The 19,577-nt window shown below is 44.7% G+C and overlaps 1 protein-coding gene across 1 annotated transcript in view; it reads left to right on the forward strand.

Moving 5' to 3' along the window:
• Positions 1-3,971: 3,971 nt before the first annotated feature.
• The window catches only part of TEX2 (testis expressed 2), an 89,317-nt gene continuing 73,711 nt past the window's right edge, over positions 3,972-19,577 (forward strand). The window contains exon 1 of the mRNA XM_079797988.1: positions 3,972-4,106. The gene's annotated coding sequence lies outside the window, so the exon portion shown is untranslated. The remainder of the gene's footprint in view (positions 4,107-19,577) is intronic.

The following is a 19,577-nucleotide window of genomic DNA, read 5'->3' on the forward strand; positions in this document are numbered from 1 at the left end:
GCAATTCCACCGTCTCCATTTACAATTCTGTTTAACAACCTGGTCCAGAGTTGACACTTCCCACTGACTTCTAGCCGTTGCATATCAGGGTACATAAATCACTTTTGCAAGATTAAAGAATCCTGAGTCTGGATTCTCCCCACCTGGGCCCAGCGGCTGAGCCCTGGATAACCATCTATCCAACTCTGTGGTCCTGGGGCCCTCAGGGCTGCCCAGAATTCTCCCTCTCAATCTGGCAGCTCCCTTTCTTTTCTCTCAGTGGCTTTTCCAGTTCTTCAGTTTCCCTCAAAGCTGCTGTTATCACCTCTCACCCACTCTCAAGAGATGACTTTGCTTCTCACTTTAGAGCTAAAAAATAGAAGCCAACTTCTATTTCCTCAACTTCCTAGAGTTACCTCAACTTCCTGGCCTTGACCTATGAATGAATCTGCACCCACACCCATTCTTATCTGCATCCACCTCTTCATGGAGTAAGAGCAGACCCTCTTCCTGCCCCTGGCAACTCCCCTGTCCCCCTGGGCCTCCGGGGACCCTGTCTCCTATTTTCTCCCACCCAGGCTCTTTATTTTCTTATCATGGCTCCTCTCCTCAGCCCAGCTCTAGGGAGCCTCTGCATTTCCAGCCCTATCTACACTGCGTTGGTCCATGACCCCAATAACCTCTCATTTCCCAGTCCCAAGGTGTAATGTTCAGGCCTCTTTTAATTTGACCCTTCTGAGGCATATGTTGCTGTTGACCAGTCCTTCCTTCTCCAATCTCTTCTCCTTTGGTGACAACACTCTTACTTGGGTTTTTACCACCTTTCTGGTTTCTTCTTCTTAATAGCCTTCATCCGGCCACTTCTAAAATATTATTGGGGTTCTTCAGGGGCTATATGTGCCTGTTCTGTGCCCCATAGCTCCTGGGCTTACTTTTGTGGAAGCCTGTATAGTTAATACTGGTCTATCAACTTGTTGGTCTTTCTCTACTAGATCTAATGCCAAAAGTTCACCATGTTTACACTTTTTTTTTTTTTTACATGTACCTTCATCTCTATCCCCAGTGCTTACCACAGCGCCTGGTGCTTACTGATCTCTCAGTGACTGTTCATTAATTGTGCACCTTGTGGCACAATGGATTCCTAACATTTTTTTTAGATGTATAGGCGGATCCACTTTTTTTTTGGTTTTTGCACATTTTATAACCACTTCTCCCTCCAAAAGTGCAAAGCAGTGTCAAAAAATTGAATTAAGGCCTGGCTGGCATGTCTTAGTGGCTGAGCATTGACCTATGAACCAGGTCATGGTTCGATCCCTGGTCAGGGCATATGCCTGGGTTGCGGGCTCAATCCCCAGTGTGGGGCATGCAGGAAGGAGCTGATCAATGATTCTCTCTCATCATTGATGTTTCTATCTCTCTGTGAAATCAATAAAAATATATATTTTTAAAATTGAATTAAAAATCTTAGAGCAATTTTTGGTTTAGAGTTTCATGAGAAAATAGGGATTATTTTGAAATATTATTATTGGGAATAATTCAAGTATACCAGAACCTATGTAGGCTTAAGCTGAAGCCTGGGTTGTGAGAGAGATTGGGGTGATGGCTGGGGGAAAGGGTGGGGCAAATGCCAGAGTAATAATTTGGGCTTGAATTTCTATGACATCTATCTCGACTGTAGGTGGGAAAATTTAGTTCGCTTTATACATACTGTAAATATAGAGCAGCTATTTGGAGGACAAAGTAAGAAATCTTGCTCAATATCTGAATCCAGCATCACAATCCCTAACCTTTGCCATGGGTCACTATAATGAGTCACAGAGGCCAAGCTCTAAAGTCACTCTTTTCATTTGTAAGTTCAAAGCACATATATATTCATATGTATTTTCTTTATTTGATTTGGTTTTCATGCCAGCCCAAGGAGGCAAAATTGTTATCATCCCATTTTATAGATGAGCAATCTGGGCTCAAAGAGATTTAATTATATAACTTGGTCAAGGTGAAACAGTAAGTTATAGCAATGGAACTTAACACTTCAAGGCAGTGCTCCTATATTACACTGTCTCTTGATGGAAATTAATGATATTTGCTTCTTTTGCCCTTTGACGTTTTCGTCCTCTTTCTGACAGCAAGAAAGGGCATTGTGGATGGCCCTGGAGAAGAGCAGTTAGGAGAAGCCTGGTCCTTGGGGTCATGCATGCTGGCTCGTTAGCTAATCTGTGATCTTGGACACATCACTATCCAAGCTTCGGTTTCTGCATCTGTAAAGTGGAGAAAATAACACTCACATCTGCCACACAGGGTTATTCTAAGGCTTCAATGAATTAATGTGTACAAAGGCCTTGACATAGCATCTGGTGCATAGCAACCTCTTAATAGGCAGGCAGTATTCATATCATTATGTTCTATGTTCATTTATTGTTCAAAGCATTCAAATTTCTCACTCTTCAAAAAGAAGGGCTCTTTCTAAGTGTTCACTGTTGGATCCTACTGGCCTCTAGTTTGAGGTGAGGTTCATAGTCTATGAATTCATAATCATGTAGGGCTTGGCAGGGGCAAGCAGGTGGGTGGGCACTCTGAGATGCACACTGCCAGCTTCCAAGGACTCTTGCAGTGGTGCAGCCTCAGGGCCCATGCCCACCGCTCCTCCTGAGGTAAGATTTTAATTTGCAGCTGAGCAGAGTTTTGGGCTCTTTCTCCAATGATAACTGCGCTTGATGCACATTTCCAGATAGCCACAACTGGAGCCCTCTCCTGCTGGGACAAGAGTTCCTCTTCCTTTTGGAAGGCCAAGAGTTGGCAAAGGGTGATCCCACACAATGTCCTGACAAGGCTGATCAATGTGTGCGGAACTGTCCCTGGCAAACACAGCACCCATCAGATATCACAGCAAAATACGGGCTGTTGTGTGGAGCCATTCATTCCTCGTAGAAGGGGTTGACTTTGAAGTTGAGGTCAGTGACTTCGGGGCCAGATGTGTGTTTGGAACGCCAGGATGGTGAGAGGAGTGTGGCTGGCAGGGTGGGCAGAGCTTGATGGCATTGGAAGGAAGCTCCAGAAGGACAAGACAGCCTCCTGGGATTATGACTGGGCCTGGTGGTGGCAATGAGGAAGGGTGTGTTTGCCATTAAGATATTTAAGCACTGTTTCACGAGTGAGAGAACAAGACTGGCTTGTTGCCTCATCCTAGCCCTTCAATGCAGTTCTTAGCATGACCCACTCAGGAACTGTTCTGAGTTTCTCAGTAGGTGACCTCCAGCCCAACTAGCAAGTCTCTCAACCATGAGTCATGTTGAGAATAAAAAGTTTAGCTTTATTTTTGGTGGTTGATTTTGAATTTCATGACTATGATGGACTTGAAATATGTACCTGAGTGTGGCTCTGGTACCATGTACATTAGGATCATCTGGGGGAGGGGTGTTGACAAACGCACGTTTTCCCCAATCCCATTCCACACACAGAAAATTAGAGGCTCTGGGGCGGGACCTAGGAATCTGCTTGTTAAAATCCTCCAGAGTGAGGCTGAGAATGTTCCTTTTAAAGCCAATGTCTGGGACTGGACGGAGATAGATGTGTCTGGCGGCTCTCTAAAACCAAATTTGAGTGAATTTGTCCAGCGGCAGACGTCTGGTTCTCGGCGCCTCAGTTTCTCTCTCTGGCAGGACCTGGTTCTGTCTCTACTTGTTGCCAGGCTGCAGGACGAGGAAATTAATAAGTGCAAAGAGCTGGGGAAAGCGCTGCAGCCCGGCTGGGAGAGAAGCTCTTACTCTTCCCATCCCGGATCCCTCCAGGTAACTCTGCAATCTTCCCTCTCCCCCAGCTATGGGGGCGGCGGTGCCTTTAACAGACCTGACCAATCGCCCGCCCATTTCACCCCCCGCTGCTCCCCGGCGCGCAAGTAGGGGCTGGATTGGCTGGGCCTGGCGCGCGGCCTGCTCCACCCCCACCGCTCTCTGGTTGGTGGCGGCGGCCGCGGGCGCGGGGCGGGTCCGCCGGCGGGGCGGGGCGGCCGGTTCCCGGGGTAGGGCTGGCGGCTGTACGGCAGCCGGAGGCTGAGCCGAAGCCGGAGCCTAGGCGGCCGCATAGTACGGACGCCGGCGGAGTACAATGAGGCAGCCAGCGGATCCGGGGTGAGCGCGTTCGGGGCCGGACGGGCTGTGGAGGGAGCGCCCGTGGAGAAGGCCGGCGTGGGGGAGCGGTCCCACCCCGCGGGGGTCCGGGGTGCCTCAGGGGCCAGCGGCCGTTGGCGTGGCGGGGCGCAGGGGTCGAGCCCCCCAGGGCCCCGCCCTGCTGTCACAGCCCGGGGTTGGCCGCGGACGCCCACTCGCGACGCCCCCCGGGAGAACCCTTCCTTCCTGTGGGGCGGTGTGGGGCGGTTTGGGCTGACCGCGGCCAGACGTGCTCGCCGTCCAGTCCTCTTAGCCTGCAGTCCGCGGGCCCCCGGCTCGGCTCGGCTCGGCTCGGCCGGGGCCCAGGAGACCCGTCCGCATCTCAACTAGGGAAACAGCTTGTAAATTTATGAATGGGGCCCCGGGTTCCTGCCGCCCCCTTGCCCACGTCGTCGCGAAAGGCTGGGAAGTCGAGAACCGCAGTTACTTTTACGCGGGTCTGTCAGTGGCTGTCGGCGCCTCGGGTTGTTTTCCTCCAACTCCTGGAAATCGCGGGTGGCCGTGGGCTGGTTTGCATGCCTTAGACCTGAGGCGGCGGCGTGCCGAAAGCCAGGGATCGGAAGGTTAACAAGTGACATTGGGCTGAGGCCTAACGCCAGGTGTCCTGCCCCGTGACGGTGGAGGCTGTGGCTGCTGGAGAGCACACGGAGGAAACGGTGGGACCGGGGGAAGGAATGAACAGCCGACTTCAGCTGCACCGCGCACGCTGCCCAGAACGTGCGGCTGCTGCGGGAGTTGGTGCAGGGGAGTTTCCCTTTTTGAAAAAAAAAAAAAAAAAAAAAGGCTTTTGGAAAACTTAGCCCCTCAGTGGGTAGATGGTTACTTCATCGGTTGTTATGGTTACAGGGCATCAAATGCAAAAGCGAGTCAATTTACACCCTCGCTCTTTTCCCAAAGCGATGAAGTACTTTGTCACTACGCTTTATAGACACTGTACAGGGAGGACATTCTCAGAGTTGGAGGAACAGCGTGGGCTCCCTGAAGGCAGAGGTGGGGCCATGTGTATGTTTGAAGTCCCAGGTCTTGACACCACATGGCTGCTCCGCACAAGAGTGGAAGGGGACCAGCCTCTGGCATGTTTTGATGATTTTCATCAAAGGACTTAAAGGAGTCCCCCTGTCAGGAGCCAGATGTAAGCTGGAGGTAAACAGTGAGTGACTTTTCTATGGAAACCTGTAAGGGAAAACGGAGGACCAAATGATCCTGGAGCTCTGGGTTAGGGAGTGTTTGTGGGTCTTAGGTGTGTGGGTTCAGTGCCTGGGGACACAGTGAAGCTTATCTCATAGGAAGCATTAAAAGTGTGAAACTGCCATTTCTATTAGCTCTTACCCAGCCCTTAAACTATTTCAGTATTCTTTCAAATTCTTCCAAAAGTTGGTAGTTGGTCTAAACTGTGGAAAACAAGTAGGCTCCCTGACGTGATGGAGACACTGGGATTTTTGCCGAATAGGACAGTGGCCTCTCTGGGAGTGCCAGTGAAGGCTTGAAGCAGGGGTGTGGAGAGGGTCTGGGGGAACTCAACTTGCCTGCACATTTATCTCCAGGAAAAGGTACCATCGCTTAGAGGAAGGAGATTAGCAAACTGATTCAGATCAGAAGATGGTAGTAATGAGACAACTGACAAGTAACCCAAGGGCTGGGACAGATGAGAGGGAAGGGAAAGTGCAAGAGTTTGGGTTGGACAGAGTGTGCTAGGCCTTGTTGAGGTTTAAAGTGACATTGTGTGAGAAGATTGGCAACATAGCATCCACCAAGAGTATTATTTATTTATTAGTGATTATGTTTTAGAGTGTGTCTGGAGGAGAGCAGGAGGTAGAAAAAATGTATAGGATGTTTTGGAGTTTTGGTCAAAAGGAAATTGCTTTTAGTAAAAAATATTCAACTAGTTTTTATTGGGAGTCAGGTGTGTGCCAGAAATTGCTAGGCATTGTGGGTATGATAGAGAAAAAAACACAGGCTAAGGGTTTGTTTCTACATGCCATATGATTTACCTTCCCTCCAAGTCAAAAGCTCTCATCGTCTGAGGATTTTCTGAAGCTCTTGAGGAAAGAAAAGGGAGAAATGCATAGAATATTACTTATTATTATTATTTTTAAAATATTTTTATTGATTTCAGAAAGGGAGAGGAAGAGAGAGATAGAAACATCAGTGATGAGAGAGGATCATTGATTGGCTGCCTCCTGCATGCCCCCTACTGGGGATCGAGCCCACAACCCAGGCATATGTCCTAACTGGGAATCTAACTGTTATCTCCTGGTTCAAAATGAGTTGATGCTCCACCATTGAACCACACCGGCTGGGCCATAGGATATTACCATAAGAACAAAACAGAGCAACAGGGAAATTCTTCTAGCTCTAGGTCACTTTTGGTATCAAACTGAATCTTCAATGACTGATTTTTCTGTCAGGTTTGGTATAAAACTATCTTCATCCTTATATGTATTGATTAGCATCTTCTGTTGTGTTAAGTTCCTGATCTTTCTCTCTTCCCCATTCCCCCTTTTCACTATCAGTTCATTTATTCAAAAGTTTGGAAGTTCATTAAACAAATAGTGTCCCTGCCCTCCAGGTGCTTCCAGTTCATTTTCTTTGCCTGAGTATCCCTCAAGGTCTACTTTCTTCTATCTGATCCTCATTCTCTCCTGAGGGTCTCCCTGAGGTCACAGGGAATATCTGCTCTTTGATTCTGTCCCATAGCATAATCTGTAGGTGGCTAGTTTAGAAAAGAGAGCATTTGCTGAAGTCCAACTCTGCCTTGTATTACTTTCCCCATATATATATTTCATCTCCAGCCATCGAACAGCCCCCTAAGGGAAATAGCCTCATTTTATAGACGAGGAAACTGAGGCTAAGAGTAGTTGAGTAACTTTCCCAGGGTGATAAACTGGTTAGATGGTGGAGCAAGAATTTCAGTCAGGGACTTTATGATTCCAAAACATGCTTTTTCCATTAGGCCATGTTTCTTTCCCCAGGAGAGCAACAGTTTATTCAAGATAGTCTGGCACAATGTCTTCTTTGGACGTGTGAAGGGTCAGGTTCAGAGATGCTTGGAGAATTGCTGCAGTTATTGTGCTCATGGTAGAGCAAGAATTAGCACCCCATGTCCTGCCTCTCTACCTGGTGCATTTTTGGGTAATTCATGTAGCCATGGGGAAGTTTGAGTTTGTGATGGGTGATTGGACTTACCAGGTCTGTATCCCTGCGCTTCCATTTACCAGCACTGTAACCTTGGGCAAATTATTTTCTCTCTCTGTATCATTTTCTTTATCTGTACAATGGGACAGTATTTACATTTCAACAATGCTAAGACAGTACAATTTGTCTCATCTTAACATTTCTGAAAAAAAAAAGTGTCATAATCTATGGAATCTTACAGTTGTAGTTGTCAGTGATTTCCCTTTTTTTGTACCGTATTTTCCGGCGTATAAGACGACTGGGCGTATAGAAGATTTTCCTGGGTTAAAAAGTAGTCCTATACGCCGGAAAATATGGTACATAAAATACTGGTGTGTCTTATAATCATTGCAGTCTTAGATTGGGTGAACTATGGCAGTACATTCTTCATAGGTAGTTGTGAGGATGCCGTGAAGTCACTCATGTGTCTGGCACAGAGGGAGCACCCAATAACAGTTGATGCTGTGGAATGACAGAACAGACAGTTAACTGGCAGGTGGCTCTGGGGAGCATCTCGTAAGATTTGCCACTCAGAGCCCAGGCAGTAATCCATGACCTGTGGGCCAGAGGAACGTTTTCCAATTTGCGTGGAACTCTGTCCTTTGGCTGACTCTTGTCCCCGTGAGAAGCATTAACTTCAGGAGCTAACGAGCCATGGACAGACAGCTCCCTTTGCCCTGCTTATTCATTAAGATCTTTGTCAACTTTAAATCCCAAGTTAAAAACAAATATCATTATAAAGATTGGAAATCCACACTGTTGTGAGTACTCTTACATGTGAATTTTAATACTCAATCTTCTATATAGCCTTTCTAAACTGTTTATAATGCTTAATTGCATTGCGTGAAATGTCCATGAGACATTAATTAGAAGGATGCTAGGAGGTCATGAAAGTACAGGAGCCTTTGACTGGCATTGGATGAAGTAGAGAGAGCACTGGAGTTAGCATCAAGGGGCCTGCTTCCAGTCCTGGGGGTTTCACCTGTTGACCTGTTTAACCTTACATCCCCCTATGAGTAGTAGATACTATTATCAATCTTATTTTAAGATGAAAAAATAGATTCAGAGAAGAGAAGTAACTTCTCCAACCTCACAGAGCAAGTACAAGGGCTTGTGGGTGGACGAGAACTCAGGCTTATTTATGCTGCTTTCCAGTGTGAGTTCTATGGTTGTTTCAGGTGGATCCTCCTCATCTTAGAATCCTCTCAAGCCATGCACTCTGGAAGTTTTCCCAGTTTAAAAAGTAAGATTCCCTCTGCTTTGAAGTAGAAAATTCCAAGCCTTTTATTATGTACTAACACCTGTTCTGAATTCTAGGTCAGGACATCTGTTACATATTTGGAGACCTTTGTTAAACCTAACAACCCTTATGGAGGTTGCAGAAAACTTGAGTCCTTGAAATGAAAGTTTTCCTTTTGTGCACAAAAGCCATAGGCCAGGTCACTGTGAGCATAAGTGGGGACTGTTTTGGGAAGAATCTAACCTTTTGCCCTAGCCGATTTGGCTCAGTGGATAGAGCGTTGGCCTACGAACTGAAAGGTCCCAGGTTTGATTCTGGTCAAGGGTATATGCCTGGGTTTCGGGCTTGATCCCCAGTAGGGGGTGTGCAGGAGGCAGCCAATCAATGATTCTCTCTCATCATTGATGTTTCTCTCTTTACCAATCCTTTCCTCTCTGAAATAAAAAAAAAATAATAAATTTTAAAAAGAATCTAACCTTTTATTGTTGAAACTGGTGGTGGGATGGGAAAGGTGGGTGGGTTTTGAAACAATCAGGTAACCTTTGTCTATTGGGTTTGCCTGGATGTTGGTTCTAAGGACTCCCCCTAAGAAGGTGATTGGAAGTAACAAACTGGAGTGCCTCCGGCTTATCCTAACAGTTGAGAACAGCCCAGGGCAGGAGGAGCTCTCTTCAGTCCTAAGCATATTTAGGATTTGAGATTTAAATTCACCCTTTGGATTGCTCCTGCAATAACCTTTCAATATCACAATATACATTTTATGAGTTTCATTTCTCTTTTGTTACGTAAAGCTGACATAAGCTGGCCTGTTCTCTTATTCAATTTTGAGTCTTTTCTTACATCTAATGCTGTCTTTTAGGCAGTGTTCCTAAAGCTGGTTATATTTATCACTTGGGGCTTGAAACAGAATTTAAAAACCTTTCCACTGAAAGCACTGACTGAAGAATGATTATCAGTCTTTCAACAAAAATTTAAGCGTCTTCTGGAGCCAAGCATTGTGTTTGGCATTGGAAATCTACTGGGGAGCAAAACAGATGTGTTCCTGCCAGCACATAGCACATTATGTAGCCTAGACAATAAGTCAACAAACATATGTACTGTATACATTAAATTGTGGTAAGTGTGAAATCATCTTCCTCTGAAGAAAAAGAAGAGGGCACTGAGAAAGAATAAAGAAAAGGAGCTACCAACTGGGAGTGTTGGAAAGAGCATTTCAAGAGAGGGATCAATATGTGGAAAATACAGCTGCAATGAGGAGGGTCAGAGAGGAGACGGGTAAACATGGGAAAGGCAGGAGGAGCAGCACAGGGTAGAGGTGAGGAACTGGGGCTCAGGAGCCAGACACTGCTTGAGGAGCCTTGGGAATTTCTTACTTTGTCAGTGCCTCAGTTTCCCACCTCTAAGTGGTTGTGGGGATTGAATGAACTAGTGTCCTGAAGCTCTGAGAGCAGTGCCTGGAATGTACAGGAAGACCTGTGGATAAGGGTTTGCTGACTCTCAGGTAGTGGGGAACTTGACCTAGAGTGGGTGCAGTGCCCACCTTGAAGGAAGGATGGACCAGAAGCAGTTGTTTCTCTGCTCCTTCCTGCAGTTGTCTGCTTTAGTGTTTGGATATGGAAGGTAGATTTTTAGCCTTTTTTTCTGATAAGAGGAAGCAGAGGTCAGTGGCCTTATTACCAGGTGACCAAACATGGTGACTCAGAGCTGCAATGTGTAGTACCTGCTTGAACCCCATCTCCAGTGTAAATTGATATGATGCTTTGTCACCTGGAGGAACAACCACACCTTGGGATCACACAGGAAAAGAACATCATAAAATGAATCACTGGCTTTGGTTCTTTGGCTTGGTTTGTATATTCATCAAAATACTATGAACCCATCTATATCAAAGTTTATAATTATCCTATAGCATATTTGTTAGAACTGATTGAATTTATATATAATTGTATTCTTTATTAAAAATAAACTTTTATTCTGAAACACTTTTTTTTTAATTCACAAAAGTAAAGAATAATATAATGAACCCCATGTATGGATCACTCAGTTTCAATAATTATTGACATTTGACCAGGTTTATTCCAAGATAGTTCCATATTTGAAGCATTGTTGGTGGATTTCCTCTCACAGTAGAAAACATATTGTAGATGTGGTCCTAAAGCAAAATAAATTTGCACATGCTGCAAATTATAGGATTGGTGTTAGTTGAAATTCAGAATCTGAAATGAATGTTTCTTGCAAGCCTCTTATAGCCTTGCTAATGAAAAGCAGGCATAAAAAATTAGAGTGCTTTCAGTTAATCTGTGTATTTACTAAATATTGACTATGTATTTACTAAATAGTGCTTTCAGTTAATCTATGTATTTACTAAATATACTATGTATTTACTAAGTATTTGGCAGTGTGTAAGGTATATATATATATATATATATATATATATATATATATATATATATATAGTAAGCCCAGTTGGTTGGAGCATCCTCCCATAAACCAAAAGGTCATGGGTTTGATTCCTGGTCAAGGCATATACCCAGGTTGTGGGTGGTTTCAACCTCTCATCTGGGCGCATGCAGGAGGCAACCCATATACCTTTTGGTAGTGTTGGAAATGTGCTTTCAATCTGGTAGCTACTAGCCACATAAGACTATCGAACATTTGAAACATGGTTAGCGCAACTGAGAAACTGGAGTTTTAATTTTAATTAATCTTCATTTAACTAGCCACATGTGGCCACATTGCACAGTGCAGCTCCAAGGTATATAACACCACCAGTTTATAAAACTTCAAGAGAAGATAGAATCCAGCACAAACTAATTTCAGCAACAAATGAAAGAGCACAATTCATATACTGTTCCTGAACTGAGTACATTTTAGAGAAAAGGAGTTTGATTACATCGAAGGAAGAACTGCCTGTTGGGGTTCATGATCTTCCTGTAAGAGCAAGGTTTGGGTGGTTCAAAGACCTGAAGAGGTTAGATTGGATGCTATGTCTCCTGGGGCTGAGGATCATATGAAAAGAGGAGTGAATCCCCTGAGTGGAAAGTGCTTGTGCTGCTTGTTGCATTGTGGATTGTCCCTAAGAGGTAGAGAGGAGCCTGTTAAGTGGCTCACATTAAGGTTTCAGGAGGTAGGATGACCCAGCTTTGAGAGTTATATTCACTGCCAGGAGGGTTTAGAGCAGGGTGGGAAACATTTTTTACCAAGGACCAATTGGATATTTATAACATTCGAGGGCCATACAGAATTATCAACTTAAAAATTATCCTGCTCAGCTGGCATGGCTCAGTGGTTGAGCATTGACCTATGAAACAGGAGGTCACGGTTTGATTCCCAGTCAGGGTACATGCCCAGGTTGTGGGCTCGATTCTCAGTGTGGGGCGTGCAGGAGACAGCCAATCAATGATTCTCTCCCATCATTGATGTTTCTATCTCTCCCTCTCCATCTCTGAAATCAATTTAAAAAAATTTTTTTAAAATTCTCCTGCTATATTTGCGCAAACATTTAATTAACACACCCCAATGCCTTGGCAGGGCCAGATCAAATGATCTCACGGGCCTTATACAGCCCACCCCTGATAGAGGCTCAGAGGAGACATGCTGAGGGCCTTGGTCACCTCTTTATCCCTAGCATATAGTAGATGCTTTGATAAACATGTTTCAAAAATGGATGACAGTTTTTAGCAATAGATTTAAGAGCAAAGAAGGAGAACGGCTTTAAATTTATCTAGAAATTCTGACAAATAAATGCCAAGGGAAATTTAATACCAGTGAGCTGCGGAGTATACATAGCCAGTGTTTTCTGCCAGCGGAAATTGACATTTCTCTTCAAAACTGAAAATGCAAGCTGGCCTTTAGGCCTTACCACTGTTGATTTTCATCCTTAAACATCTCTTGAATGGTTTCTTTCCAACTTCACTGCCACCACTCTGGTCCAAATGACCATCTTTTTTCTTGGAAGATAGCAGCTGCCACCTTACTACTCTCCCCACAGCTACTTCTACTCCTTTCTAATCTGTTAACCCCAATGCAATCAGAATGGTTTAAAAAATTCCTAATATGATCATGTTATGTCCTTGCTTGAAACCCTATGAAGGCTTCTTGTTGCTCCTGGGATAAGAGCTACATTCTGAACCTGTTCTGAAAAGCTGTGTGATCCAGTCCCTCCTACCTTCTACTTCTGCCTGGGCCGGTGCCTTTTTTCCCCTGGTTTATTATCTCCCAGGCACATTTCTGTCTCCCGTTGGAAGGGAGCTAGCCTTTCAGGAACTGAACCATCTGCTCATTCTTCAGGAAATAGTTCCACCCCCTCACCTCACTGTCTTTTTTTCTGGTCCTTTATAGCACTTCTCACCACTTATTCCATATTTGTTAGTAGACATCTGCTTTCCCCCTTCCTCCATGAGGGCAGGGAAAACCTTGTTGATTTTGCTCACCATTACATACCCAGTACCTAGCACAGTATCTGACCCATTGCACAAGCTTCTTCTTCTTCTTTTTAAAAAAATATATTTTATTGATTTTTTACAGAGAGGAAGGGAGAGGGATAGAGAGTTAGAAACATCAATGAGAGAGAAACATCGATCAGCTGCCTCCTGCACACCCCTACTGGGGATGTGCCCGAAACCATGGTACATGCCCTTGACCGGAATAGAACCTGGGACCCTTCAGTCCGTAGGCTGACACTCTATCCACTGAGCCAAACCGGTTAGGGCTGCACAAGCTTCTTAAATGTTTTTTAGGTGATGAATGAATAAATGAATGCAAGCACACTAGAAAACAAGGGAAACTTGAAAAATGCAATTTAAAACTTGGTTTGTTAGAGGGATTGAATAGTTTTAAGAATAGATTAACCCAGGCAGGGACATGAGACGGGAAGAGTCCATGGGGATTTCAGCTGACCAGTGGGTTTAGAACTGTCTTGCAAAAGAAGCATTTTCTGTGCCCTTGACCCAAACTTGAAAGGCTTTCCACCCACCAAGTTACAAAGGTGGAACCTCTTGTCTGGACATGCTTCCTGTCCCAGCCTCAGGAGGCATTATCCTCTCACTGGGCATGTCATTGGTCTCGTGGGGCTCCAATTTAAGACCTTAGCATTGGAGTTTTACCTAGGCAGCCCACAGTCAAGGGTGTAGTAATCTTCCTCTTTCTAGAAGGGAGGGATTCTGCCTATTCATCTTTGTCTTTCTCTCCTCCCTCTTACCCACTGCCCTCAGTGCCATAAGCAAATCAGAGTACTGGCCCGTGAGGGGTGTTGGGCAGGTGTTTGTTAATAGTCCTAAAGAGGCCACCAGGCAGTAGTAGGAAGGAATTGCCATTTGCACCTTTGTGGAGTAGAGGCTTCCTGCTGCCGGAGAACAGAGGCAGCAGTGTTTAGACCTGATCCTGCAGCTGGGGAGACTTGTGCTCTTCTGAGGCCAACTTCTAGGTGAGGGGAGGAGCTTGCCAGTGCTCATGAGATTCACTTGTCTTGGGGGAGGGGCTCATAGACACCTGGATCTTCATGGGGAAACTTTGAGATTCTAAATAGGAAAAAGAAGGACTTGAGGCAGAGATAGTGTTTTAATTTCTTCTGAAACTTTTGTAATTGTGACTCTGAAAGAGAAAACTGATATTGATGTTGCTAGCTGGTGTTCTAGGTAAAGTTTCTTTTGTTTTGTTTTGGAAGGAAGGGACTGGTTCCCTAGACCAGCTACTTTGATAACCAGAGAGGAGGTAATTCCTGAAGACCAGAATGATGTATTTTCTTGGAGACTTGCAAGTCTGGTTTAGAAGGTTTTAAGCTGAATATTAAGGGGACAGAAGAAAATATATATATACAGGAAAATTGCAGAACCATATATCATAGAAACCTGTGTGGCTTTAGTGGTGCCCAGAAACTCTCAAGTAGAAATTAGCACCAAAGCTGGTTGAGAACACTGCTGAGAGAGGAGAAGGTAAACTCTTGCCTGAGGGTGAGCAGCTGAATGCCTCCTTGCACGGAAACCTTAACAGCACAGCCAGGTAAATATGATCTGGTGGTAGGGTAGATTGGAATAGAGCAAAGTACTGTGGGTACATCTGGCTCCAAAAGAAAACTCTATGAGAGAGTCATTCTGTGTGCCCGGATCACGGGAGGCTGATGGAAAGCATTTCAATTATGATGGAAAAGCAAGTTATATCATTGTAAGACTCTCGCTGCCAGACTGAGGGGGCAATGATTTTTTTCCCCATAGACAGATTTTAAAAGAGGTCCCCTGGCAGGTGTAGTAGGCCATACAGAGTTTGAGGGGAATTTTATTTAAAGTGGACCATGTGGTAAATTCTAACCCTAGCTTGCTGATAATTTTACCTCTGAGAGCAGGTAGAGAGAAGTGTGTGTGTGTGTGTGTGTGTGTGTGTGTGTGTGTGTGTGTGTGTGTTTGGGGGGTGGTGTTGCTTGGACCTAACAATGACAAATAAGGAAAAGCTGGTTGATAGTGAGGCTGGGGTAGAACCATCAGAGGGCAAGGGAGCCAGTGACTGCAGCCCAGGAACAAGCACAGAGCTCAGGTTCATGCAAACTGGCTCCACAGCACCTGCTCTTAACCACCAGTCACTGGGCTGAGCATCTTCTGCCTTACATTGTTTCCTTTGATAACATGATCGACTTGCTCCTTATGGAAGCTGCAAGAGGAGCCATCTTGGTGTCCTCAAGTCCAGGTGCCTGTGACCTCTTGAATATTAGCCTACAGCAATGACTAATTTGATGTGGACCCTCCTTGGTTTCCCATCCAGTACCTATGCTAGAAATTCTGAAGGGAAGGTCGAGCAGCTTTCTCTGGCTAAGTTCAGAGGCAAGAGTGAAGTGGAAACATCATCAGAGTACTAGAAAACCCATGGGAAAGAGGTTGCCTTCGTTTTAATTTCCCTGGGTAGGCTAATGTCTGGGGATATGATGAGTGGTATTCGATCCTGGTGGGGTAGGTTAATAGTAAAGCAGGAACATTAATTTTTTTTTTAAGGCCGAAACTCCCAACAGAAATGACTGTTGATCATGCACCGAGCCAGAGACAAAACTCATTTGGTCAGCCTAACTTTTGTGTTGAGGCTTGACTGTGATCGAGAGGGATGTTGGCAGAGGCTAAATATAGCCTGAAGTGAATTTTATTTCATGAGGTCTGGTTTGTGGTATGAAAATCTTATGGAAGGAAAAAACACATCTTGAATTTCTGAATTAGGTGATAGAGTTATTTTGGTAGCAGATGTAGCAAGTACAGGGCCTAGAATTTTCTGGGACAGATGGTCAAGAGGTCCTTCCAGTGATATGAATTTATAATGCCTGAGTGTTAATCTTAAAAAGTAAAATATAAAGCATATTTAAAATACATTTTTTGACCCACAGCTTAGAAGTCTCCCAGAAATTGCAGGTGTAACTATTTCTAAAACCTAACTCTGCTCTGGGCTGATAAGAATTTTAGCTATTTCGTGTTATTTGTCAGAATTGACCAAATTTCCCCTCCCAGAAACGCTCTCCTGCTCCTCCTGGGCTCCCTTCTTTGCTACGGTGGGGTACCCTAGCTTCTGATCCAACACTGTGTTTAGTAAGCACAGTGCAGGTGGGAACTGTTGATTGGTTAATGTTGAGTGAGGGGTGCTTGGTAGCAAGCTGAGGAAAAAAGGTACCTTGGGGGGGTTTTGCCATGTTTTTCTATTTTAGGAGTTTATTTATACAGGTGCCCAAATTGGGATTTAAAGTGGTAGTAAGAGATTTTTGCAACAGTATAGCAGGGGCAGGTATGTAGTTCAGCCCTGTCAGTTCCTGTTTCTGCCATCATTGTAGGACATCCATCACTCTCTCAGTGGTGTGATGCTATTGCTAAGGGAGGGAGTGGTCCTGCTGGACTACAGGAAATGCAGAAACTGGCTTCAGAAGCCCTCATCCAACCACTGTGATTATTTCAAGCCAAATTCTTTGAGGCTTGAGTAAGGGCTGATTAAGTAGGTTGTCCCCACATTGAGTTAATACGGGCTGGTTATCCATTGATCCTTTGAACATTCAGCAGATGATGTTGCTCAGAAGACCGTGGCTGTGCTTGGGGACTGTCACTGGGCAGGTCCAGACCTTTCAGTGAAAGTTAGTCTTCTGTGAATCTCTTAAATGATGTCCTTACCCTCTTTGCCATTCCTTTTAAGGAAGGTCTTAGAAAAATCTTAAAGCAAGTACTATTTGAATAGTACTACATGTGGTAAATTATCTTCTCTCTATATATAAGAGCCTAAGCGACCGTTATGACCGAACAACTGGAAGGACCGGTCATTATGATGCGCACTGACCACCAGGGGGCAGATGCTCATTGCAGGAGCTGCCCCCTGGTGGTCAGTGCACTTCCACAGTGTACAGTGGTGCCGGGATGAATGGCATCGGTGCAGCGCCTGGCCTCGGCTCGGGCTCCTCCCCGGCCACCTGCCACCTGCCACTTTAGCACTGCTACGTCCCTTGGGGGATGTTGGACTGCCAGGATCTGGCTGAAACCAGCAGTCCGACATCCCCCGAGGGGTCCCAGACTGTGAGAGAGCACAGGCCAGGCTAAGGGACCCCACCCGTGCACGAATACGTGAATCGGGCCTCTAGTTAATTATAAATGGTTAATTAGGTTCTTTTTCCCCAGATTAATACCTTATAAGTCATTGTGCCAGTTTTTCTTTTTCTTTTTTTAAATATATTTTTATTGACTTTAGAGAGGGAGATGGATAGAGGGAAACATCAGTGATGAGAAAATAGTTGATCAGCTGCCTCCTGTATGCCCCCTACTGGAGATTAAGCCCACAACTCGGGCATGTGCCTTGACTGGGAATAGAACTGTGACCTCCTGGTTCATAGGCTGACACTCAACCACTGAGCCACACTGGCCCAGTGTGCCAGTTTTTCTTTTTTAACTTAAGTAAGTACTTAAGTATGTTTTGGAATTTTAATTTGTTTTTCAACATTTGATTATTTGTGGAGTGTTTAGAAAGTAAACAGCTATTTTCCCTTTAAGATCTTAGCACCAAGAGTAAAAATACCAACAAAGCTTTGGGAGGCACTATCTTCCTGGAGCAGGACTTCACCCTGCTCTCCCTCTTCTGTCTGGCCCAGACTCCCAAAAGACCAGCACCTACCATCCAAAGGTATAGACCAAAACTCTACCCCTCTTACTCAAAACTATATAATGAGTTCTTTAAATCTGATCTTGGGGAGAGAGAAGGGAAAAATCTGTCTTCTTGCAAATTGAATAAGACATCTTGTGGGTATTTGTGTATGTGTATTTGGTGGTAGCTCTGGGGTCTTTGATATTCATCAGGCTAGAAAGAGAAAGGTTAAGGAAGAACTCCAATTCTAAAGCCTTTTGTTCCTCTCTTCTAAAAAGGTCTAAAGCCAGCTTTTTAGATTGGATGGACCAATTAACAGTAGGGGAAGAATCTAGAGCACAGACTGCAGGTCCCTAACTGGTAGGCGTCCACGCAGGCCAGCCTGGCTTTTCTTTCTCCTAACACTCATACTAGGCTATCCCTGGGTCCCTGAGATTCTCTTTCCTCACTACTGGCCTCTCTCCCTTCTCAAATACTTAAGATATCCTTTGTGGGAGAGCATTGGGTAAACTCGGCCTCCAAGCCAGGTAACTTGTGCCAGGATATTTTCTCCTTGGTTTTCTTAGTTCCTTTTGATCAATGCCCTAATTGCCCAGCCTCTCTCTGCCCAAGTTCTCACAAGGCCTCTCTTTTTAATTTTTCTTGGGTTTATCTCTTTTATACTACCTTTTCTTCTTCTTTCTCCTCCTTTTTTTCCTTCCCTTTGTTCCCTGTCACTGGTTTGTTCCCTGTCCCTGGCTTTGCTGTTAGGACTAATAATTCTTGTCTGTAGCCAGAAAGGGGGCCATGATGTAGACAGGATTCAGGGGCTGGTACTCCCAACTTTGTGACTCTGGATGGTGTATTCTGTTCCTCCCTGGAATGCCTGGGAGGAGGTCTCAGTTCACCCCAGCACAGAAGTTTTGCAGTTTCTAATTAACCATTTGTAACCATTTATTAACCGTTGACTGGTCTTGAACACAAATCTGTCATCGCTATCACTGGCTTCCTCCTTTTCTTGTGGACCTCATGTGTGTCCCATGATGGTGAGCTCTGCTCATGAAAGTATGATTCAGTTTTATATTCTTTATTCCAATTTTGCTAGAGGCAGAAAAGACAGAAGAATTGCTTTCAGAAAATTCATTCTTACAGGGGCAGGCCAATATATAAGATAATGCTAGCAACAAATGTACATATTGCAATAGAACCCTGTTAACAGAAATTTAAATTATAGTCAAAGATGATCATCTTCCACCTTCATAGTGTAAGCTTTTCCCCCTCCCCAAATTTGTCCCTCAATGCTCTGGGGGCAGGGAGGGGCTCAGGGATCTGGCCCTGAAAGGGTTTTGGAGGAAGATCTCCTTCTCTTGCTACTTCTGAGGACTCATTAGCCCCTTGGCAGCACACACCTTCACGCCACAGTGAACATGTGATCTGGGAGGCCTCTGCTTAGGAAACTAGATCTCTTAATTGATAGAGCCACCTCATGAGCTAGTAATGCAAGCTGTTGGTAATTACAAAAAACCTACTGTGAAATTCATCTAAAATTAATAAAGAGCCAGCACTGTGGATTTTAAATACAGAGGAAGTTATGACTGTCAGTTATGTGAGGGTAGATTATTTCTTGCCCGTCTTTAAGCCTTCACTTCCCTTTGCTCCCCATTGTGCCTGTGGGCTCCCTTCCCACTCCACTCTGTTTACATTTCTCCAGCACCACCCATTTTAATGGGAAGCTACCAAAAACTGCAGAGCGTTCCCAAGTCATTTGTTTGGGATTATCCCTTTTCCCTTCTTTTCTTACGAAAACAGAAGTGAAAGGCCCAGTGTATTTAAAAGAAAACAATAAAACATGTGGAGAACAAAAACTTGGGAGTGAAAACCAGCTAGATGAATAGAACATGTCTGCTATTCCAGATTTTGATTTTTTTAAGGACATTATTCAGTACTCCATT

Source organism: Cnephaeus nilssonii (genome assembly GCF_951640355.1).
Source record: "Cnephaeus nilssonii genome assembly, chromosome: 19".
In the NCBI taxonomy this organism is placed as follows: Eukaryota; Metazoa; Chordata; class Mammalia; order Chiroptera; family Vespertilionidae; genus Cnephaeus; species Cnephaeus nilssonii.